We start from the raw sequence: 25,000 nt of genomic DNA on the forward strand, positions 1-25,000 counted from the left end.
TTATGAATGCATAAAAAGATAACTTATGCGAGAGTCATTTCATTAAAAGAGGAAGGCGATCAATGTTTTTGCTACTGATTATTCCATTTAATCAGCACATACCACTCTCAATTTGGGGTCGTTAATTCTATTTTCCTCTTTTCCTCCTGCTAAGCGTATCGGCCCAACAAGCAGTTGGGATGATATTTGTGAAGCTGCCTCGTCCCCAGTCGCTCGCGTTCCTTGCCTCCATTTCTCGCGTTTCTCGATTGTTCCGTTCTCCTTACTAAGCCTTGGGAAGCCTGTGGAGAAAGCACTCTTTAAGGGACCAAATGTGTGGGGATTTCTAAACTGCACAGTTTTATATCTTTATCACAGATATTTGCCAGCCAAGATGGAGTTTTTTCGGTGGCTACTGTTACTTCACAAGTCGAGCATGCGCCTCGTGGCTGATCGCTGAATCAAACTGTTCTACGATGAGTTCCAATTTGGTAACGATTCACAATCAAGAAGAAAATGTCTACATTCAACACCGTCACAACGGAGAGAGATCTTGGATTGGACTCAATGACCGAAGTGTGGAGGGCTCCTTTGTGTGGACAAACAAAGAAATAAGCAAATTTAGGTTCTGGGCCCCACAGCAACCGAACGACTGGAAAAACGAAGACTGTGTTCACACTCTTGGCGCCAGGCATGGTTACACTTGGAATGATGTGCCATGTACTAACTGTTACAACTACACTTGTTTTAAAGGTAATAAGCGTAGCACTATGAAGATTTATAACCGTATATATCTTAATCTTCACGTTCCAGATAGTGAATCTACTGAGTTAAAACTACATTAAAAAAAGTTCAGCATGTTAGGCAAATGGTTAGACAGATGGAAGAGAGGGTAACACCAATCAGTTTCATTGTTAGAAAAATAGGGAAACAAGTCGTATACATTTGCATTAAAAAAATGTCCATTGACCTAAAAATGGCCGCAAAAGCCTGAAATCGGCGTAATCAAAAGAAGAACGAGAAAGCGTTCATACATTGGAACCACGGGAAAAGTCGCGCTAACCTCCGCCTACTTTTTAACTTGGTTTTCTTAACACCTCTTTGTAAATTATTAACGAACATATTAAGTATATACCTTAACTCAGGGCACGCTTACGACCCTTTTTGGAAGTTCCTTTTTTCACACATTTTTTTTTGCCTTGCCAGTGTACTTCAATTACCTAGGTACACCACAGTATATTCGCTTTAAACAAGCTTCATTAACTAAAAAAGTCATGTTGTTTGACAAGTAGCCTCTGTGTGCTTACTTTTTAGACTTGGATGAGTGTACCACTGGTTCCCATTCCTGTGACGTCAATTCCGTTTGCCAGAATACCGTGGGTTCATACAAATGCTCGTGTAATGCTGGGTACACAGGAGATGGAAAACCTTGCAAAGGTATTTGAGCAGGTAGATTTAATATTAGTTATTCTAACGCTTTACGTAACTTACAATTCTCATGCAGATATCGACGAGTGTTCTACCAACTCTCACAGCTGTGACGTTAATGCGGTTTGCAACAATACTGTTGGATCGTACGCATGCGCATGTAAAGCAGGATTCACAGGCGATGGAAAAACATGCTCTGGTAAGCTGTTGCGGTGTTGTAAAAAACGCTTCCAAAACGATGTGCGTGTCTGTTTTTTCTATACTCGATCTTTACATTTAAACGTGTAGAAAACGATGGACATATAACTTTTAATCAATGGTTCGAAATAATAATTAAAGTAAAACTAGAAATACATATCTCGCCAAATTTCACTAAACTCGGTCTTGTGCAATTGTCAAGCCCAGCCGGTTACAAACTGATTGGGTGTCCAGGCTCTATAATTAATCTATCGAAAGACCTGGGACCCCTTTCTCTCCTGTCTTCTTTCCTGTTTCATTATTCTATTTGATTTTTAAATGCGTATTTTAAAGCATATTTAGCATTATTTGGGCTTAACATTAAATCAAAAGTAGATTTTGGGGACGTTCAAGTTTTTTTTTTTCCCGTAAAACCCAAACTGAAACGCACGTCCGACAAACATATCTTAACGAAATTGATCTTTAGTATGCGAACTGAGCAAACAGGGTACTTTGCCGTTATAATTAATAAGAATTTGCATTGAATCGTTATGCATTTCAGAAAGAAAATTTTCTCCCTTGAATACTACCTCTTACTATAGCTCGTTCTGCTATAGAGCTAAGAGAAAGTCTCACCTATAAGCTATATTAAGATGTTCTCGCCTTTTGAGATTCTTTTCTTTCGAATTGTGTTTATTACGTGTAGTTTAATGTTTCCCCCTCCGTTTATATGTAAAAGAAGCATGAAAAATCGGATTACCTATAGTAGTTAAGCAGGGTTAACGCATAGAGAAAATGACTAAGTAAATGACCTTTAGTTATTGATCCAGAGTTTGTTGCGTCACTAAACAAGAAGGCTTCCTCACTTTTTTCGCCAGATATCGACGAGTGCTCTACTAACTCTCACAGCTGTGATGTTAATGCGGTGTGTAGTAATACTGTTGGATCTTACGCATGCGCATGTACAGCAGGATTCACAGGGGATGGATTCACATGCACCGGTGAGCCGTTTGAGTTTAATTTCGTTTGTATGATATGTTCGTTTTTAGATTGAACAGCAACGACAGCAATACGAGAGTCTTTTGTGCTCTCCTCGTTTTTTACAGTTAAAGTTTTGGTTTAGCAGGAGTTTAAATTAATTTTAGTATTGACTGTATGTAGTAAGCAAATAGAAAAGCGGAGCCAAGCAGCCAGTTCATAACATCGGATACGTGGAACGATGGTGATTGTTCAAACCTGCGATCATCTTTTTTAGGCCTAATAATAAACACACAAAAAAACTACTGAATTCTGATTGGCTGCAGAGAAAGGAGTGCAGTTCTTCTGTTACACGAGTGCAAATTTGTAACACGAGTGCAGATTACAAACGGTTTCTGATTGGTTGAAAACAAAAAAGAAACCACCAAGAACCAATCAGATTAGAGCTGTTTTAACAACAAAATTTAAGAAAATGGCCATGGGTTTCAGCAAACAAAGATTTGATTTCATGTACGCAAAACAACAATAGAAAAGTTAACAAAAATTCCAAAAACTCAAACACAGTAAAAAAAAAAACGTCTTTCTGGCTAAATGTATTGAAAATGCGGTGTTAAGAGAAAAATATTGTCAACAAAATCGAGGAAAATGAGCCAGAGAAACTAAACAAGCTACTTATAACAGGCTATACTAAAGTAGAAAATAAATAACAAAAACGGTGGCAACCACACGCAAGCCATGACAGCTCCACTTTTCAAGCATTTAAATGAACACGGATACAAGCAAACGTACCATTGCAAGTCCTTCCATCTCCTGTGTATCCTGCTTTACATGCGCATGCGTACGATCCCACAGTATTGCTACAAACCGCGTTGACGTCACAGCTATGATCGTTGTTAGAACACTCGTCGGCATCTGAGAACATAAAATTATTCGAGATATAAGAAATAGATGTTACTTCATGGTTCGTGAGTGAGTACGACTTTTTATTCACGAGTTGTTAAGAATCACAAACGAAGGAGCGAGATAAGGGACAGTGAGTAAGTGATTCTTCAAAACCAGAGAAAAAAGATCGTACAAAGGAACCAACCATGAAGTAATTTGTTTATTGTATTTGTACTGATAGATATAACAAAAGTTTTACTTTTACACTATCGATCGCGAGACAAAATCAATACAAACACAACGATTGCGGAGCGAGATATAATTACAACTAGCAACATAACATATATACTTCAACGTTTTTTGGAATGTTTAAATTTGTTTTCGATATCTCCAAGAAAAAGTGAAAACTTGATTTTTAAAAGCTACATCTCACATAATACTACAAGTTTGAACGTTCAGTGAGAATGTTCAAACACGTTCAGAACCGTAAAGACGTACCAAGTACAAACATGTACAAAGTTTCAAGAAAAGAGCTTAAGCCGTATGTTTATGGATTTGTAATTTAACTAATCAGAGTCAGAATCTAATACTTTAAATGGTTTGTACCTCTTTGGAGAGAAGATTCGTGGACTGCTAACTTATGAATTGATTCAAACTGCTGATTGAAATTCTGAATTGGCCTCCTTGAATTACAACCCCGGAGAAAAGTGACACCACTTTTTGACTTTGCCTAGCTCATGTCCGTTTTGTTTTGACCAAAAGGCCATTCGTGAAGTATTTTATAATGCTGTGGTCGTGATTTTTCTCTTCGAATACCTTTCAAATCTGGCAATCACATTATACCATGAACTCAGGGTGGGCGGGGTGGAGGGCTTACAATCTTCGTTGTCTTCTCATTCGCTGATGCATGATAAATTCGCCTGGGAATTTCTTCTAAAAACACTCGACTCGCCTTTCATGATTAACAATTCCTAAAATAGAGCAATATTCTGCTCAGTTTTCTTTGTAGTGTTTTCCTTTTCTTGTCCTTCGGGAAATTCTTCGAATGAGACTTTATCTGCGAACCTTGAAGTGCCCGATCGAAGACGACGTAACTATTTTAGTGAAAGCGGACAGTGAAAGGCACGAAAACCGATACGATGTTTTAATAGTGAAAATTTTCGTCTGCGGCCTGTGATTGGTTACACGATAATTCTTACTTTTGAGAAAAATTGTCCCACCAGTCAAATTGCCAGTAATTTTTAACAGATAATATTTACTGGTCATATTACCTTATGGTAAATCTCATTACATAAATAATAATTACAGATACTTGATCTGTCGTAGAATAAAGATGATGTGAACTGCAGCAATACAAATATAAATAAAAATATGATCGTCGCAGTGCATGGCAATTGCAATTTAATCAATTGCAAATTAACAACGACATGATCGTGGCAGTGGCTATTGCAATTTAAGAAGTTCACATCATATTCTTTTCATTCTATGATTCATTCCGTTCACGGAATAATCAACAAAGGTAAGTGTTTTTAAATTCGTCCTCGATTATGAGAGCTCGGCGTTTACAAGAAGTATACTGCCGTTTTGAAATCAGGAGAACACTTCGAGCAGCCAAAGATGAAAGACACTTGCTCAGTTGTTTATATAACGACTGTTCATCATAGTCCGATAGTCTTTTCCTGGGACCCCATCATAGCTGGATTCATGGAGAAATGTTTGAGATTTAAAAGCCGAATGAAGGAGGAAATTTGTTTTCTTTCGAAGTCCTTGTTGTGAGCGCTGGGTCGAGCTGCATAAAACATACACTTTATAGTAGCACTGTTTCAAAGATCTTAATGTCGATTGACTGATATTCTTGTATCTTAACACTGAAATTTAGATTTATTGAGAGAGCAATGTAAGGAACTCATTTTACTGTTAGAAATGAGTTCTATGTAAAAAGTCAAGTTCAAAAGCCTGTAATACTGTGTCGTCTTGTGAAACATGTCTGAAGTTTATCTGCTTTTAAACCCATTATCCTCCACCTGTTTATATGTTGCATCAATCGCTAGACTTAGCTTCCAATAAGCATCTAATAGTTTGTTTGTTTTTTCACTATAAAATGCTCTTAAAAATAGGCGCAACCCATCTACATAGCTCTAAATAGTAACTGATCAACTGTACATGTAGCCTTGAAAGAGTAAAGCATGTTTGATACATCAGCGCCCTGAATCTCCATCCGCAGATGTTGATGAATGCACCAGCGGTTTACACAGCTGCCACAGTTTCGCTTCATGTACGAACACCATTGGGTCCTACAGCTGTTCATGTCAACAGTATTTCAATGGAGACGGTAAAAACTGCCAGCACTCTGCGAGTGGTGAGTACGGTTGTCATTAGTCTGGATTAGTTTAAAAAAGTTAAAAGAAATTCACTGGAAGGGGAGGCGACTTGAAGCGTTTTTGAAATTAGGCACATGACCTGCAAGCCAAAAATTGTTCCTAGCAGACTCCATTAAAAACAAGGAAACTGGGTGTGGTCGCAAATTAACCCTTCAGTGAGAGAGGAGGGTGGGAGGGGGGGGGGGGGGGAAACAAATAGCTCATTGCAGCTATGGTAGACATGAAATATCCTCATTGTCTATTTCCCAGCAACATTCCTTCCAAGGATATACAATTTTTTTCCAAATCTCCCGGCCAGCAAAAATTGGCCTGAAGAACAAATATTTTGAGGAACAGGTTCATTGGCTGCCCCTGATCATGTAAATATCTGAGATGGGACAAAGTTAATAGGATTCCCAGTGTCGTCCAATATCGTATTGTATTCTCGTTTCATTTGGCTAAACGAATCAATCCCCCTGATCCGGGCTGAGACAGAAAGGAACGATATTGTCCGCTTTTCGGTAATAGGCTTTTAGGAGTCAAATTAATCAGGCGTGAGCAAAATTCCAGGTGAACTTTCACCCAGGCCAAGACTTCGTTTATCTCTGGTGTGAAAACAGGGTCTATGCTGGTCTGCCGACCGTGTGACTGTACATCCGGGAACTTGAATAAAACGAGTGTAAGAGAAAAGCCCAGAGGTGTTTATCTGCCAATAGGCTGCGTTTTTTCCGAGTTATTTCATGATATTTCGCTATCTTGAACGTGACTAGATTATGCGTCGTTGTGGATGTACTGTGGCAATTTGTAATAATCATCGCACTTTGTAACACCTGTTGCAAGCGTTTGTAATAAACCGTGTCGCAATTTGTAATAACAGTCCATCGCACTTTGTAATAAACTAAGCTGTCGGAATTTGTAATAATTCAATAGCACTTTGTGATAATTTTTTGAGAGTGACTCAACTTACTTCGTCAACATTAATATAACGCCAAAATATGCACGGTACTTCATAAACAAAGATGATGACGTCTGCTTGCACGTAACATCTCCGTAACATTTTCTTTGGTCAAACATGCATGTCTTCCGCTATAACTTTTCTGCCTTGATTAATCATGTGACCAACTAGAAACGCTTTATGAGTTTCTAGTTTCTCGCCCACTGATGTTAAATCGTTTACTAAATTTAGACGTAAGATAATCCGGTGCTGACCTCGTCATACATTTAAATGACAGAGTGGCACTTCTAAGATAGATTAATTTTTCTACTGGGAGCCAATTTAATTCTTTTAATTCTTCGTTCTGTCTGCTTTCAAAAACCAGGAGTTTAGTTTTATTTGGGTTAAGAAGTAAATAGTTCTTAGTTCTGGTAGCACAACTTTCTGACGTTGAATAGGTCCTCTTCTAAATGAGCTATTGTGGGCGTCTTCTCTTTCAAATCAAACGAAATAAGTAGTTTGGTGTCGTCAACGCAGCTCTTTGCCATGCATTTTATTGATACAGAGGTGAGGTCGTTCGTATGTATACTTAAAAGGAGAGGTGCCAATATACTCCCTTGGGGTATACCGCTGACACTAGGAAGAGCCTCAGAATCGGAAAACCCGTTGCCTGCCACTCAAATAGCTACGAAACCATTCTGTACATGAAGTAGAAGCTCCTGCATCTTGAAGTTTAGAGATCATCGGTTTGTGGTCGACGCTATCGAAGGCCTTACTCATGTCAAGTAGGACCATGGCTGTTAACTTTTTATTGTCCATAGCCTGTAGGATCATGTCTGTTGTTTCAATGACGGGCGTTTCTGTTGAATGTAATTTCTTGTTTCCGCTTTGATTGTTCGACAGCCTCCCCCCTGACGTAAGGAATATGCGAATTGATTATAGACGACCCTTTGGCAGTCTTTCGAAACAACCGGCAGAAGCGAGATCGGCCCATTGTTTCTCGCTTGTTCGTATATATAGTCTGTATCTTTTGGTATTGGAGTCACTTCGGCTAGTTTCCATTGTGTAGGAAACATGTTTGAGGCTATTGATGTGTTTATGACAGAAGTGAGAACAGGAAAGATAGAGCCCAAGGAATCCTTAATTACACGGATCGGAATCCTATCGATTCCAACTATTTGAGGGCCTGTTGCATGTTAACTACGTTTATTCCCCCATTTCCAACTTTTTATGGTATATATTCAACTTGAGCGTCGATCCCTTTTGGCTCTTTGTTATTGATCAGGTGCAGGAACGAATTTGGTAGTACTAACGACTAAGAAACGGTAATTTTTGTTTTCTTTTTTTCTTTTAGTTTTTCTTTGTCTGTTTCTATGGTTTTTATTAGGACATATTTTTCGCTTCTCTCCTCAGTCTCACTCACTCTTCCCCCCTCGCTTGCTCCAGATAAGAGGGAACGACCATTTGTTTTGCTCCAGACCATTCGTTCGCTCGACTATTCGCGCGTTCTTGGCTTACGCAAAAAGTACGGGCTATTTTGTGGTCTGAAAGACTTTGCACTGGTTGACGTTCTAGTGTTATGGAAACTCTAGCTGTAATACTGAACTCCAAATGACAGGTTAAAAGACTGAAAGTTTCTTTCAACAATGTTTGGAAAGAGAACATCTTCTTTTCCGCAAAAAAAAAAAAAAAAATAATAATAATAATAATAATAATAAAAATAGGCAAACAAAATAGAGTATAATACTAATAAAATCTAACAAGAATCTTGTAACGTACGAATGGGAACACCTACAAGGAAAGACAGACTAGAGGACTTTCCTCATCCTCTTTAACCTTCAAGTCGATAAAACTTACTTTGACGCCCATGGTAGCCCCTTGGAAGGCACTTATTGAAAGTTTGGGTAGTGGTTATGCTGCTGAGCCGGCCTTCAAACCCTGACTATATTTAAGACAAAAACTCATTACCCTGTCAAATGCTCATGTTGGGAAGAAAAATGTCTGTTAGTTTCCTTTTATCAGTGGTTCTCAGGATTTCATCGGTTGTCTGAATAACCATATGCAACTAATTATGAAAAAAAAAAAAAAAAAACTTTTACTGCATATCTTATGGGGCAGCTCTTAGTAATGATGCCCTGCATTATTAAAAGGGGAAATGGGCGCTTTGCGAGGTAGAGCGAACAATCCATCCACCCCTAAAAGTTTCACTCTTTCGCACTGTACCTTAATCTACATATGATCCGCCACATTGATTTATTATCAAAAGGTAGAAAAGAGGGCGTCAGTGAAATGCCAACGCAGGGTCGGGGTTGGGGTCCGCTGTCCTTTATTTCGTTTTATTTTTGTTGTTGTTGTTGTTGTTGTTGTTTTGTTTTGAGTGAAATCTGCTAAAACAACAAAAAAAGAAACACGATTTTTAGTCGCGACTTGAGCAAAAAAAAAAAAAAAAAACGGCAGAGGAACTGAAACTTTACGACAAGGACCACATTATGGACTGATGATCAGTCAATCTAAAACCTTGAGCATCATCAAAGGGTTCTTGGTCCATATTTTACGAAAGATAAAGAAGCGTCATCGTTACTGATTGTCTCCAGTCCTCATATCCGGTACACGATTACCATATTTGGAAGATGTAGGCAGTTGATCCAATCGATGACATGCTCCTCCTAGGCTCAGTCCCCAGCCTTGGATGTCTCGATGCGCAGGACGGCTGGGCGCACGGGCTTAGCTATTCTTCAAATTGACCAATCAGAAGCCAACCCGCAGAATTTTGCTGTCTAGCTTCTGATTGGTCAATTTTAACGATTGCATAAATTTATTTGCGTGGTAGCGGGAAGCTATTTTAGTAAATGAAGGTTGCCGGCGATACAAGATTGAAAATGATTACTTTTTTGGCCTTGAAAAGTTTGTTCAGGATAATTTCAAGGAAGAGGAGATTCTGGCTTTGAAGGAGCCTATTCTGGTTCGAAATAAATTTCTTATTCTTACCAACGAGTTCACGGATATCTTTAAGTTTTCAATCTCTTCGCGTGGCAGTGGATTACATAGAAGGCAACCAAACTGCAGAGCCTATTATCATGGTAGTCTTTCCACTTCTGTCCTTGAAGAAAGGCCAAGTAAATTATCTAAACAGCAAAGGTATAAAGGCAGCTTCCATTGGTAAAGGAAAATTATGTAAGTGGCGTTTAGAAGTAGTTTCATTCATCTCAATCCGCGCTACTTGGTACAGTCGGAGTCACTTCATAAAACGATACTTCTCATGATCAGTATTACCGTACTACCATTTGCGAAGTAAACTTACTTGAGTTTGAGGGCAGACCAGTCTTACAAATTCACTTATTATCAATATAAAATAGGTAGTAACACATATATTCAAATGGAATTAATTATTTGCGTATCAAAAACTGTCTTAAAAAGAACCGGAAGATAAAAATTGTACAAGCTTAAAAGTTTAAGATTTGATGCGCGTTTCTATGCGAAACATACTAAGTTTATATTCAGCTTACGACTCCTTTGTCTCACGATCGTGTTTTAAAGTAATGTTATGAATGAACAAACACAAAATAACAGACCGAGAAATTATTTCTGGCAGACCGTTGTTCGCATATGCTTTACAAATCAGCGAATCCAACAACAAGTACTACTCGTTCTTCGCGAAGATGAAGTGACAGCCTGTAAATTTTTGCTTGTAAACCTTTATTTAGCTATTCCAGCTCTGGTTTAGTCATTATTAAAACTTTCTTTTTCCTTGTAGAACATACTTCATTTACGCTTTGTTTTGTGTACTTATTCCCCATTTACGACGAATCCATGACGTATCCTTTTCCATGTTGTTCTGACTTATGTAGGCTTATGTTCAACACTAAATCCGACTCAAATCGGGGCTCATTTTTCAATTTTTCTTTAAAGCTTAAGTCAAGACATATAAAACGTCTATGGAACATTTATAAATGCACAAATTCCCTTTTGAAAGCGTAATTTCTTTGGCAATAATGTGAAAAATTTACCCGGAATTATTTACAAACTTCGCTGTCTTGGTTGCATGCATTTCAAATCAGAACAAACGTTAATGTTCTGCCGTGAAGAAAACTTCGTCGGAGATATTGAAGTCAATTTTCCTAGCTGAAGTAGCTTTTCTTTTTCCACAAAAAGGAAACGGAGTATTCTTTTGAACATTACCTTTCTATCTGCGTCTTCTAACAGTACACTTGTAATCTTGCTACGAGAAAAAAAAAAAAAAACTATCTATTGTCTCATGGGAGATGGTTCCTGTTCATGAGGAAAAAATCGTCATGCATAAATTACTCAGTAAACACCATGACGTCATGTACAAGAAACTTCGCCCGTGCGCCCTACCCCCAGCTGGCTGGTGGGGAGTACCGCGGCGCATCGCAAGACACCGAAGGCTGAAGACTGAACCTATGCTCCTCCGCGATCTGCATAATTCTTCACATCATACTCAGCCTCATTCAGTAATTGTTAAATAAATGAACTATTTGTGACTCGATAAGGTTCTCAATAGAAAAGGAAAACTTTGAACTTTTTTCCGCCATAAGGAGGGGAGTCGAAAACTCATCCTCATTGATGACGTCGAGCGAACCATTACATTAATCACGACCTATGCACTATTACGTTCAATACGGAGAATTGATTTCTCTAATTTTTCCGAATAACTGCGAATGCGGTCAACTTTAACTGTCGAGAACCAACTGTTGTCTAAGGAAAAGTTCGCAAAATAGATTCTCAGAGAATGTTCCCCTAAATCTCAATTTGCTAGTTAGTATCTGTTTATCTTTGTTAGTATATTTTTCTTTTAGTATCTTGTGTTTGGATTTTATTTTCATTCATTCACGGTAACCTTTGAAAGAAATTCATTTTGCTACATCCTCTTTCATTTCCCTTACAGTGTAGTTTGTTTTGCTCTTCTTTCCCTTTACCCTTATTTATTAGTAATCCTGTTTCAATTTATTTTACGACCTCTTACCAAGAACGCCCAAACGAAGATAAATACGACTTCAATCAGTAATGTATTCGTACCGTGCACAAGTCTCGTTTTTTTTGCTTCTTTTGTTTGTTTGTTTGTTTGTTTTTTTTTTTACATTATGAGCATTTACAATAGGGAGCCACCACAGGAATGAGAACGTCATAAAAATCATAAAATTAGATTAGAAACTTCGCCCGTTTATCATGCTTTTCAATAATGTGAAACCTCCTTTAAAACTTCTCGATATTCAGTAGGGGTATCGTCCAATGGACTTTACGAATTCAGTCACTTGGGGCGGGGTGAGTTTAATTCGGTCCGAGGAAAAATACTAGTGAAAATGACTAAAAGATTAGATGTAAATACTATTAATATCAGGAGCCGATCGGCTCCTGTAAATATACATAAAACGTGTTTGCAATTCCGCAAAACTTAATTTGTATCAATTCCCATTATGTCACGTCGCATCGCAGTTAGATGCAGTTAGATGAAGTGACACTCTCTTCGAAAGTTTTTCCCTCTTGTACGATACAGAATAACTGTGGAAATTTCTTTAATTTGGATAGCCGTTTTGCGAAGGTTGGTAGACGCTTAGAGCCTGTTTACGTGGAGGTGGGGGTCCCCAGGTAGGTGAGGTGACCCGCTTGGGTAGGGTAACCCGCCTGTCCACACAATCTCTTATATGGTTACCCGCACCTATCACGTAAACTTGATAAAATTAAAATGAGAGATTATATAGACTGGCGGGTTATAATCACCTACACGTGAACAGGTCTTTAAACTGTTTACTTGAGGTTGTACAATGTATTTGCATAATTATATCTTTGACCAGCCTTTGTTATTTTGGCTGCTTTTGTGTCCCCACTTTATTATTATTTTTTTTTAGTTTAAAGGAGAACACCGTTCTTTAGCAATCCTATTGCAACGAAATATTAAGTAATAGTAATAGTTTATCAGCCGACTCCATAAAATGGCTTTTCAGCCAACTTTAAAATTGCAGTTTGATAATTAAAAGAATAATTATCTACTTTACAATATGTGAAATTTACATTGTATCGGTAAAAATGTATATATACATTGCTTCTAGTACCTAACGTCAAACCACTATATTCTGCTTACACAACGTACTTACCGGCGGACTGCTCATGGACGCAGACCGGCAGTGAATCCAAAGGAAGGCATGTCTAACTTGTTTCTGTTTCTGATATTACGAGAGAGTGCGCATCGACCATTTTGTTAAACCTGTTACAGCTAAGGGGCTGGGCAAGTCCCTTAACCTGTGTTCAATAAACTCGAATTTTTTTAAGGCTTTTCAAAAAACGCAACGCACGCGCTTACTGCATGGTTAAAAAATCTTGCGCTTATTACGCTCGAAGGTTAAACCAGTGATAAAACACTGTTGTTCGTGTTTTAAACTCTACTAAACACGGAACGCTTACAGACAAGAAAACGTTTGTTTTTCCTTTTCCTACATTGAGATACATTCGCTTTGGAATTAAACACCAAAAAACATTCACCAACATATGACAATCATCTTGAACGAAATGGAATAAGAGTGATAAAAATTAATTTGAAACAGCGTGAATACAGTTTTTTGGTGGCCTTTCCGCTCCATGACGTCGCAGTCGTGGTTGCTTAATATGCTTCTTATATGGAAAGAGACTGTGACTGATAGGGAGATCGGGTATGCCAGATATAGAGGATATGGACTCTACGCCTCCGACTGAGTTTAATAAACCTGGAGGGGCTAAACTGTAACTGAAATTTGCAGTGGACTGCGAGATTAAAACCGCACCATTTGAAGAGAGAGCATCATGCCGCTGGCACGCAAGCTCAGAAAGAAAAAAAACCTCATAGGCGTTTGTTATTTTGCGCTTTTCAGCCTGATCATTATAATGATAACAAGCTTCAAACGTATCTGACACTTGCGCGAGCTTATTTTTTTAAGGGAGGCTCTCCAGCAAGGTGTAGTTCGATGTTTTCCGTTATTTACTCTATGACGCATCTCTTGACGCACACGGATCAGTGCAGAAGAAGAAAATGAAATTGCATGAAACTGCAGGCAATGAAAATATCAAACAGGAATAGTTCATACTTCCTTTTGAGTTCATGGGCAACCTAACTCAAGGGATTCTAAATCTCAACCTTGGTGCCAAAGTTTCAAGAAGGCAACCTCATAACACAAGACCACTCAGTAAGATTTTTTATTTTAGAGTTACAAAGGTATAAAGTAAAAGTCTCTTACTACCGACACTACAACGTTTTTATAAGTTCATTTTTTTTTTTTTTTTTTACAATAACTGAGTGAGTTTTTCTCACGCTCTTAAAATGGACAACGGACACTTTTCTGCGTCCGGAGGCACAAACTCGCATACATTGTTAACCCCTGCTATTTACGGACATTGGGTATCTGCGAACTGTCTATTTTCCTTGTAACAATCACGTGCTAATCGTAGATATTGTACACTGTTCAAACAATGACAGAATTCTTTAGGTTAAAAAAGAAGAATAGCGTGATATGTTTGATTTTCAGTCAGTCTTTCTTCCCATGTTTGACCCTTGTACTATATAGCCATTTAATAATTTTTTTCTGCTACAAGAGTTTCACTTCCTTAGCTTTTCGAAGCAATTTTGAAGCAGTCGGTGTTCCTACCCTTCTTCCTCTTTGTCTCCCATAGTCCTTATATCAATACAACATGTGTCCTGTACGTTTTTTCGGAGAGCCCACTAATTACTGCCATCTGGACGATACGGACACCAAGGCATTTCCCTTTTTAAAAAGTAAAATGTTTTTATAATCATTTTTTTTTCCAAACATTTGTAATAGTGAAAAGAAAATTGACGCCAGATCATAACATTGTCAAATTTTCTACTAGATTCACTCGCCTTGGGCTCGTGTTACGGTGGATCCACAACACCTTGACAATGTTATGATGCAGTTTTATCATCAATAAGAGGACAGACGATAAAGAAACTAGCGTCAATGTGATGAATTGATCCAATTTTAGTGCATAAAATTATTATTTAACTTATTATTTAACCTACTATTTCCCTACTTCATCGTATCTAGCAGAGATCACACATCCATTTGCGGGCACAGATCGAGGCAGCTTAAGAATGCCTACAGATATATTTGTCTAAGTTTTCCCTTGTTGTTGCTTAAACTTGACTGTATGTCAACCAGTGTAGTGAAAGTCAGTAACCAATCCTCAATTACTCGTATGTAGACAGAGATCGTCACAGTGAGGCAGGTGCTGGGGAATCTTTACAGAACGTGAAAATTACCCACTTTGAACCTGTTTATGTACAGCAGATAAAACTTTACGAAACCAGTTAAACTACGAAAAACATTAAAATATCAAGCTTTTTAAAAGTTAATTGAATTAATATTTATGATAATAATCATAATTATAATTATTATTTTTTCTATATCAGAATGTCAGAATTACGGAAGTCTGAACAGCGCTGACAGAAAGATTACGTACCCTGCAAGCAGCTATTATTGTGACAATGGAATCGGACCTGGTTGGTTTCGTTTTGAGGGGTCCGCCGGTACAAGAATGCCAACTTCATGTCCACCTGTAGACAGATGTGACACAAGTGCACCCGGCTGGATGAATGGTGGACACCCCACAGTAGCGGATGGTCAGGTCAGCAGGACGGTGTGTTTTCACTGGAGAAGCAAATGCTGTTATTGGTCAACAAACATCAGTGTGAGAAATTGTGGTTCATATTATGTGTACTATCTTAGTGGTACACCTAACGGTTATTGCCATCTCCGTTATTGTGGCACTAACTAAAAACAAGGTGCAAGTAAAGTATTACATATTCTATCATTTCACCTAACTAGGCTTCATTGTATTAAAGAAAGAATGAAAAATCAAAAAAAAAAAAAATCAAAAACTGCACTTAACTTCAATATCTGAATTTCTATAACTAAGCAAAGGGAGAAAAAAAAAGTATGAGGTAGCACAACGTACCACTTGCGTAAGCAAGCAAGGACTCTTTTCTTGAACTTAAAATGAGGATAAGTAAGTATTCTTTTAAGCCGTTTTGAAGATCAAGTAAGAAAAACAAAACAAAACAAAAAAAACTGTCAATAGAACTTACCACGAAGTCAAACTAGGGAAAATAATTTATTACATTAGCAGTGCATTTTTCTGTGTCACTTGTCACGGTGACCAGAAATATACACTGAGTCCAAGAACGCCATGCAGTTGCTAAATAAACTACGATGGACAGATGTTTTAACTTTGAAAATGTGTCGTAAAGGGCGGGGTATGAATCTGCTTACTTGTTTTAATATTGATCGGTATAGGGATGCACTCTGTAAAATCGGAAACGAAATGCATGACGACCATAGGTACAGTCAACTCTCGCCTTGCGCACACGCCGGCAATACGGGCATCAGCTAAATTCCCTTTCTACTGCAGACTCTTGCTTTCTAACAAGGACACTAACTTGCGGTCCCGATGGGAGTCACACCCCGAGTGTTGAGGCAGTTTTTAGATTAGGATTGGAGTTTCTTTGAGAAATAAACGTGCAGCTTAATGAAATACCTGTCACTTGCGTTTGTTTTTTATAGAGTATGACAATAGCTCATTGGCACGTTGGCGTCATTTTACTCACTACCAGAATCGTTTAAACCCCGGATTACATAAAACGTTCTACCGATTGAGCTAAATCCAGGCCAGACGGTGGAATTTTACTGTGTGAATCAAGTGTGCAAGTCGTGTCAAATGTCAATCGTATACTTGCGCGGAAAGTGAGAAACCCAACGAATCGGCTCTAGAAAGAAAATTGAAATTAACGAGGAATCAAAGAAAACATTTTTTACCCCGGCGAGATTTAAACAGGCTGTGCATGTCATCCGCAGAAGAGGGTCCCCAATAGGTTTTTCGGGATCTGGGATTTCCCTTATTTGAAGCTCGGGATAAAAGATTTTAAAGCGAAATCGGGGCGAGATTCGGAATTGAAAGTATGCGCGGGAGGTTTGCTGAAAAAAAAAAATAACAATCGGGATTGCACGAAGTTTAGGGTTGGGATTACGGGATTGAAGTCCCTATTGCCCTCTAAGAATTGACAGCCTGCTTTCTCCGAGTCTCCATTACAGATCCCCCGTTATTAGCCATTTTTGAAAGCTTCATCTTAACTCACATATTTCTTGGCCACGTTCCAATAGTCCTGCCATATAAAAGCACCGACCTAGCTGACGCAGCTGTTACACAGCTGGATTTTAGTCGACTTGCCGTGTTATACTAAACCAGACCATTCACGGCATTACTTTATTAATATCTCTCCCGGGAGCAATCTTCATTGCTTAAATAACGCTGCCCAAATAAATAAAGTCATCAATGAATTCCAGTTTCGCCGGGCATCTGGGGTGAGAGCATCGCCTTGTTACCCCATGTTACCCCTTGTAAGGGAATAGAAGACAGTCCTGGATTCTGGATTCTATGCCGTGGATTCAGGATTCCAAAGCCTAGGATCCCGAATTCCTCCATCAAAATTTCCAAGATTCCAGATTAAACAAGCAAAAAAATTTTCGGGATTCCGGATTTGGATTCACTTCCATGGCACGAGCCTTGGACTTCAGGCAAATCCATTTACTGTCTTTTTCCTCTCAAAGATCGAGGACGATTTCTCGAGAGTATAGCCAAATCATCAGCACTTCAAGATGGGTAAAGAAGATCGAACTGTATACCTCTATGTTGACCTGTATCTCTCAAGATGGCAAGGACCTATTAATACTAGAGATAGAGGATTCAACCATTCAACCTGCCTTACTTGCCTTACTTGTACTCTGGGGTTAACAGCAAATGCCTCTAAGAGCGTATTGTGAAGAAAGATCTCGGATTACAGTTAGCCTGAGACCAGGCTCCGCATTGGGGGAAAAAGGCAAAAAACTGGGTCAAATAGGAAAAATATTGGCGAGCGAAATAAGCCGCGCGCGATTTTTTTTTTTTCCGCAACGCTGTTTTTGCCCCTTTTCCCCACAATGCGGAGCCTGGTCCCACGCTAGATTACAGTCAAACCGAGAAAACCATGAACACCAGAAATATTTCTGGAATGTTATTGTGCTGCGAGAAAAAAAAATAATCAGACGTGAGAAAACTAAACGGCAAGCAAGAACGTTAATTTGTGGCTAGTTCGCGTGTCCTGATCTTTGCTGTAATTGGTCATAACACAATAAACATTCCTGAAATATTTCAAGTGTTCACGATTTTCCCGGTCGCTCTGTAAAAGTGGTCATAGAAAAGGACTATGTCACATGCAAAAAGTCAATATGTGATCGGTGCAGCCTCTTCCTCCGTGGTAACCTGTCGGTTCTTCTCTTAGCCAGCTCTAAATCGCTTCATTGATTCTCCACGGTAAGACCCTGCAGACACTTACAGATTGTCTTACATTGGATCAAAAATGTGTTCCCTCTCACAGTTGGGCGGGAATTCTAGTCATATCAAATGTGTAGATCGGAGCTGATTCAGCAACAACAATACGAAATGAAAATCCGCAGGATGCAATGCTGAATTCATTGCATTTGCTATTACTCTGGAAAGTGCGTGAATCAAGGCATTTGAAAAAGGAAACAACTGTCGAACAAGAACACGGCTTAGATACAGGAATGTAGCCATGATTTCCAAGGGGAGCGCGACACTCAAAACTACTTCCGGGTGAAAGTCCTGTTTCCTTGAAGGGGACTAAGAAAGGGAAGGAGAAATAGACCAATTAAAAGGACCTTCAATTAAGTGTGTTCATGTCAGTTTAAACGTCTTACATTTTTAGGCCACTATAATGTGATTGAAAAAAGGTTTAAAGGTTTAAAAAAGGTTGAGGCTTGTTTATAGTGAAAAGTGCTCTTAACTTATCCAGCTAGTTTACAGGCACTCACTCAAATACTAAGAAACAAATAATTCAAATACTCTGGGCTTTCCTTCCGATTTGGATTGCTTCTCTGTGTTTTACTTATCCCTTTAATGTTAACACGTCAGAATTAAGGACTTATGAGAACACAATGGATATATTATTATCAAGAAAGGAAATGTTACTTTTTAGTTAAAGCAAGATGTCGGGAGAGGAACACGTTCTGATTGCCCAGGCACGCTATTTCTGTGGAAGCTACAGTATATATGCTTCTTGCTCAAGGGATTCTAGGCGTTAAAGATTAATATGTGCTTACGCACTACTCTTAACCAATACATTTGTATACGCTGAATTACAAGTTTCGTTGTAAGGAAGAAAGAAGGATATCGGGTGCGCTGCACGTGGAAGAACCTACTTTAAAAGAACATTACGCTCCCCGGTTTAACAGTATGCATATTGAATCCACCAAAGATCAGATATGGCTCAGAGCTAACGCTGCCCAAATATATAAAAGGTCATCAGTGGAATACGGTTCCTTGTCGTCTAGGGTGAAAGCATCGCCTTAGTCTTTATCTTGTTGCAGGGGATCAAGCATAAGAGAACTGTTCCTTTGTGGGCAAGGGAAAACGGAGAGGTGGAACGACAAGACAAGTCTACCCGCACGAGAACCGAGCCAAGCTGCAGGCTTGTTAAGAATATGTTAAGAGAATATTTGATTTTGATATTAGGACTTTGCTAAGTTTTTGACCAAGAGTAATTTTGTTGAGAAGAAACTATTCGTTGAAATCTTCAAACAGTTTTATTGACTCTCTTTACGGGATTGTTACAGTTCTAGCTCAGAGTTTTATTTGTTTCATCGTCTATTGCTTCATTTCAAAAAAAAGGCGGAGAAGTAGTGACCGTAAATTGGGTTTCCTGTACCCGTGCTCAGGCATTGTGGGAAGTGAGTGGATATATGGGAGGGTTGTCCAATACTGTCGACCAGAATCCAGTCGTATCCCCTTGCTTTCCATCGGAAAAGCGGAAGTCTAGTGGTGTAAAGTCCTACCAAGTGTATTGGATGCATTGGACACGAATAGATTCCGATGGAAAAGTTCATTTTCTATTCGTGAGAGACTTAGAAAAATTCCGCTCATGTTGGATGAGGGGGTGGAAAGTCGTTCCGATGGAGTCCATCGGATCCATTGGACACGAACAGATTCCTATGGAAAAGTTCATTTTCTATTCGTGAGAGACTTAGAAAAATTTCGCTCATGTTGGATGAGGGGGTGGAAAGTCGATCCGATGGAGTCCATCGGATCCATTGGACACGAACAGATTCCGATGGAAAAGTTCATTTTCTATTTGTGAGAGACTTAAAAAAAATTCCGCTCATGTTGGATGGGGGGTAGAAAGTCGTTCCGATGGAGTCTATCGGATCCATTGGACATGAATAGATTCAGATGGAAAAGTTCATTTTCTATTCGTTGGAGACTTAATAAGATTCCACTCATGTTGGATGGATTCCACTCATGTGACATGAGGGGGGTAGAAAGTCGTTCCGATGGAGTCCATCGGATCCATTGGAAACGAATAGATTCCGATGGAAAAGTACATTTTTCTATTCGTGAGAGACTTAGAAAATTCCACTCCTGTTGTATAAGGGGGTGAAAAGGCGTTCCAATGGAATCCATTGTATCCATTAGATCCGAATAGATTCGAATGCCTGGAGAAGAACATTTTCTATTCGTAACGGCAGGTAAAAAATGGTCATCATGTTGAACGAGGTGGAAAAGTGTGAAACGGAGTCTACTGCATCAGTCTCTCGCAGTGGAGAGGTGTATAAGAGGTCGGGAAAATGTGGTATGTAATCTTAATTATTTGGTTAGCGTGAAAAGGCTAGTGAAGTCCGATCATCGATCAAAAACTGCATCGCTTCATGAGGTAATTTCTTTTTAAGAGCGAACTCGTATTTGAGATAATTCATTATAGCAATTTCTGTGTAGCGAATGGCGGTAGCGATATGCGTTCTCTATTCGTCCAGCTCCCGAATTTCGATATGTTAGTTCGTTGTTATACTCCAGGAGAAGTGAAACAAGTCAATTAGGTCACAGTGACAAAGTGAGCGTGCTACAGGATCAGGTAACGCGAACTGTTGGGAACGCGAAGGATGCGATCGAGGGGGACTAGAAACAAGAGTTGCCTGATCGACAAAATGGCCAAGATGGCGCATCTTTCGATCATTGACTTTCTAAAAGAATTTACGAGTAAAGAATTCGAACGGCAAGGAAAAGGCATCCGTAATCATCGAGGACCAGTCTGGCGCCGCTTTATTTAACAACGCTGACAGAAAGATAACGTACACTTCTTACCATGGTCATTGTGACAGTGGAATCGGACCTGGATGGTTTCGTTTTGAGGGCTCAGCAGGCAGAAGAATACCACCTTTATGTCAACCAACTAACAGATGTGGGACTCACATTACAAGCTGGACTGCAGGTTGTTGTGAATTTTCAACAAACATCAAAGTGAAAAATTGTGGTTCTTATTATGTGTACTATCTTAATGGCATACCTACTTGTTATGGTCGTTATTATGGAACTTATTAAAAGCATAGAGAGTATTACATGTCCACTTTAGTTTCACTCAAAGTGGCTTTTTTTCTTTCTTGTATTAGAAATACAGGATGGAGGACAAAATTAAGGTAAGATAACTTATTAAGTCCAGTTTGCAAGTTTTATAAAGTGTGTTGCAAATAATATGAAGATAAATAGTCCTATTCTTAGGCTGCTTTAAAATAATCAAAATTAAGCAAACAGTAGTAATGAAACTTACTAGGAAGCCAAACAATGCCTTTGACTTACAGATTAATTAGGGACAACCATGACATACCGTTAAGAAGTGGACAGGGAGAAAAATATTCATTTGTTAACTAAAACATTTATGTTGATTGGTATAGGGGCATTGAGGTAGCTCACACTCTTATTGTGAACAAATTAAATCTCTCTCGGCAGGACATAAATTAAGGCATTTTGGTCAATGACCATTTTAGTCAAATGACTGTACTACCGCCTAGTTTACTCTTTACCACTGCTAGGTAATTAACCAACAAAACTTCAAAATATTGAAATACTGATCAGCAACATGCAAACGGTCACTTACAGTGTATGAAGCACTTTAAAACAAATTAAATGATGTTTCGTAGTTATTCTGCAGTGTTTTGATTACCGTAGAGCGGTCGTCTAATTAAATGACAAAGGTACAGTAACTGGCTTCCTCCCGGTCCGACAGTCATTCTGAAGCCCCCTTCTCTATCTATCGATTAGAGAAGGTAAGACTGGATGGAAGCAGTCAAGACTGTATGAGCTAACGGCTCATTCGATTGACCATATTCTGCAATGGGGGCGAATGATATTATAATAATCTTTAAAAAAATCTGCTTAAGGTCTGTGATACTGCTAGCCACTTTTTACAAACTATATGTAACATTCTAACATTGGTAGTATCCTACGAGAACTTCAGCCGCTCTTGCATTGCTCAGAAAAATGCAGGAAAGCCATCAAAGACATACCCTTCATGGCATTTCGAAGACCCAAGAGCCTGGGGGACTACATAGTACACGCTAAACTTAGGCCGTCAACGCGTGTCTGGAGCGGAGCTCGAAGGGGACAGTTGTGTGTGGTAACAGACGATGCCAGGTCTGTAAGTACCTAGAACCGGGAGAAAGGTTTACCTCTTACAGAACTGGAAAGAGCTATACAATTAACTACGAACTGGACTGTAATAGTAGTAATGTTGTCTACTTGCTGTCCTGTAAGGTTTGTCATGCGCAGTACGTTGGGTCAACAACAACAAAATTTAGGCTTAGGTTTAACAATAATAAGGCCCGTTTTAGAGCGCATTCAAGGCTTTCTTTTGAGGGTAGAAGCAAGGATGATCTTTTGTATAGACATTTTTTTGGCCCGGGACACCATGGTCTTGAGGATGTCAGTATACAGTTAATTGACAGAGTGTCCGGGGATGAATCAGCTCTCCGGGATAAAGAAGGCCAGTGGGCCTATAGGTTGAACTGTATTCAGCCTCAGGGCTTGAATATAAGTGACTTTTTTTACAGCCAGAATAGATCGACTGGGTCTCGCGTCCGGTAAGAGCGCGCGCGTGTTTATCTTTCTTTGTAGCGCGTGCAAATTTTCAAATTTGTTCGTTATCATGTAATAATGGTGTGTGATGCTTGTAACGGCCATTCACCCTGATGAAGACCGTTTAACACGGCCGAAATATAGGTGAGAGACGAAAAACATATTGTTTTACTCTTCACTTGTGGTACTGTAACATTCTTAATATGTATATAAAGGGTTTAGTTTTATCGTTTCAGTGATGTCTCACGAATGTCGCTTTGATATTGATCGCTACGTTTATTATGCATCGTATAAAATATACCACCCCTTCTAGTGGATAAGGCTGGTTGGATCGAGTTTCCAGTACTGTTTTTATTGCATTAGGTCTTGGAGGTCGCTCTGTGAGCTTTGGAGATAGGAATACTTCTCTGGGGGAATTTAGGTTTGAAGGAAATTGATATCCCGAGATGCTCTAATGATTGAAAATTGTTCAGTAATTTGGGGGCAATTCAGTTCGTGATACATTTCTACAGATACTGCTTGTGAGAAGTATTCCGGTGATTTCCTTAATTTCTACAGACGCTCCCTTATATAAGCCATATACGTATGTGCCGCCCCAAAGGATAAGGTTTTTTCGCCGTTTTGGTCTGAAAACGGTTAAAGACTTTGTCCATTTGTCTGGAATCGGGTATAGTTTCCGTGGGAGCTACGGTGGTGTATGAACGTATTTGTCAATTGGTTCTAAATGATTAAGATATTATTTTTTTATGAGCTTGCGAGGGGGCGGAATCCTCTAAATCCTGCAATCTGATTGGTTTCGAGAGCGGGCAGTTTTTTTACGATCTAGCCCGGGCGGAATCGTTGGCGGCTTCATTCACAAGTTTGTTTGTTGTTGTGAATGAGCAAAACCGGTGATTCAGAACCATTTTTCTTTTTAAAACTTGCGCTATTATTAGCTTTATCTAGAGAAAAGTGAATTTTGTTATTCAGACAAAACATCTGAAGGGAGAATCCAGCAAGTCAGCCAGGAAAACCGCTAAAGTAAAGCACAACAGGCGGCTCGTGATGTCGCTTCACTAGTTTTATAACCTACGCCGCTGTAAGTACTGCAATCTTGCTGTTATGCACCCTTTATTCGACATTTTTCCTCTGTTTGTAGGTTGGTTTTCCATTTTTGCTGTCTGAATCTAGATTCTGCCGTTTTTCATTGAATTTTGCCTCACTAGTTTTCTAGTTTTGAGAAAAGGTTGTTTTCAACGATTGGATGTAGCTTTCAATCTTGAATAAACAACACGAACAACTTTTCCAGCAGTCGGTTATCGCCGTTTTTATTTCTTAGTTAATATACTTGTTTAGTTACCCACATCACGTTATTTTATTCGAATTCACTTTAAAACCCTAAGATTGGTATGTGTAATTAGCTCTTTTTATAAAGCCGTCTGCAGTTTTTATCCCTCTCGATTGAATTAATCGTAAAGTAAATATTCAGCCGAAGAAAATCTTTGATGTATTTTCTTTCCTGTGGCTTTTAAGTTCGTCAGTTCTTTTATCCTTGTTTGACACTCAGATTATAAATTGTCTACCAAGACATAAAAGCCTTTATTCTAAAAAGAGCTCAATTGTGATAATATAAGTTACAAGTTAAAAATCATGTTGTAATGTTTTGGTTTGGTTTCCAATCGATCGCGCGCTTTGAATAACATCAACACGAACGCGCCCTTCTTCAACACACGTAGGTTGGAGGCTGAAGTAAAATTTCCTGAAACTTTTAAATCTCAGTAGGAAAAAATAAAGATGTTATTCACCGGCCTAGGTCGGTCCGCGGTCGGTCTGAGTACTGCTCTCGGCCTACGGCATCGGGCGGAATTCAAGACCTCGGGCACAGTTTCTCACAATACGGACCTACCAGCCGGTGAATAACATAAACCCATAATGTGCGAATTCGAAATAAATTTTAAGAAAAATATATATTTTTTTGTTGGCGCTCTCATCTCAGGAATGATGATCTAATTTCTGTCTTCGTAAACATGTATGTTACGTTTTGTGACTGCCTCCAGGTTTGAAAACTGGTATGGATTTTAGAGGTCAGGTCTTAGAACGGGTGTGGAAAATGACATGTTTTGGTCTGAAATAGGGTCAGGATGTGGAGAACCGGGCGGCACACCCCCCTCCAATGATTCTTAGGAGAACAACCTCCCCCCACCCCCCCCCCCCCCCCCCGTGTTACTGACAAGTTTTTTTTTTTTTTTTTTTTTTTTTTTCCGGTTAGCTGTTTGTGTATTTGACATTCTTGTAGTTCCTGGGTTACCTTAATATCCTAACC

The 25,000-nt window shown here is 39.1% G+C and overlaps 1 protein-coding gene and 1 pseudogene across 1 annotated transcript in view; both read left to right on the top strand.

The window, feature by feature from the left end:
• LOC140945356 (uncharacterized) overlaps positions 1-15,585 on the top strand; it is a 20,626-nt pseudogene extending 5,041 nt beyond the window's left edge.
• The window catches only part of LOC140947029 (uncharacterized), a 148,898-nt gene that overhangs the window by 38,842 nt on the left and 85,056 nt on the right, over positions 1-25,000 (top strand). The gene's annotated exons all lie outside the window — the stretch shown is intronic.

Source organism: Porites lutea, chromosome 8, assembly GCF_958299795.1.
Source record: "Porites lutea chromosome 8, jaPorLute2.1, whole genome shotgun sequence".
Taxonomy (NCBI): domain Eukaryota; kingdom Metazoa; phylum Cnidaria; class Anthozoa; order Scleractinia; family Poritidae; genus Porites; species Porites lutea.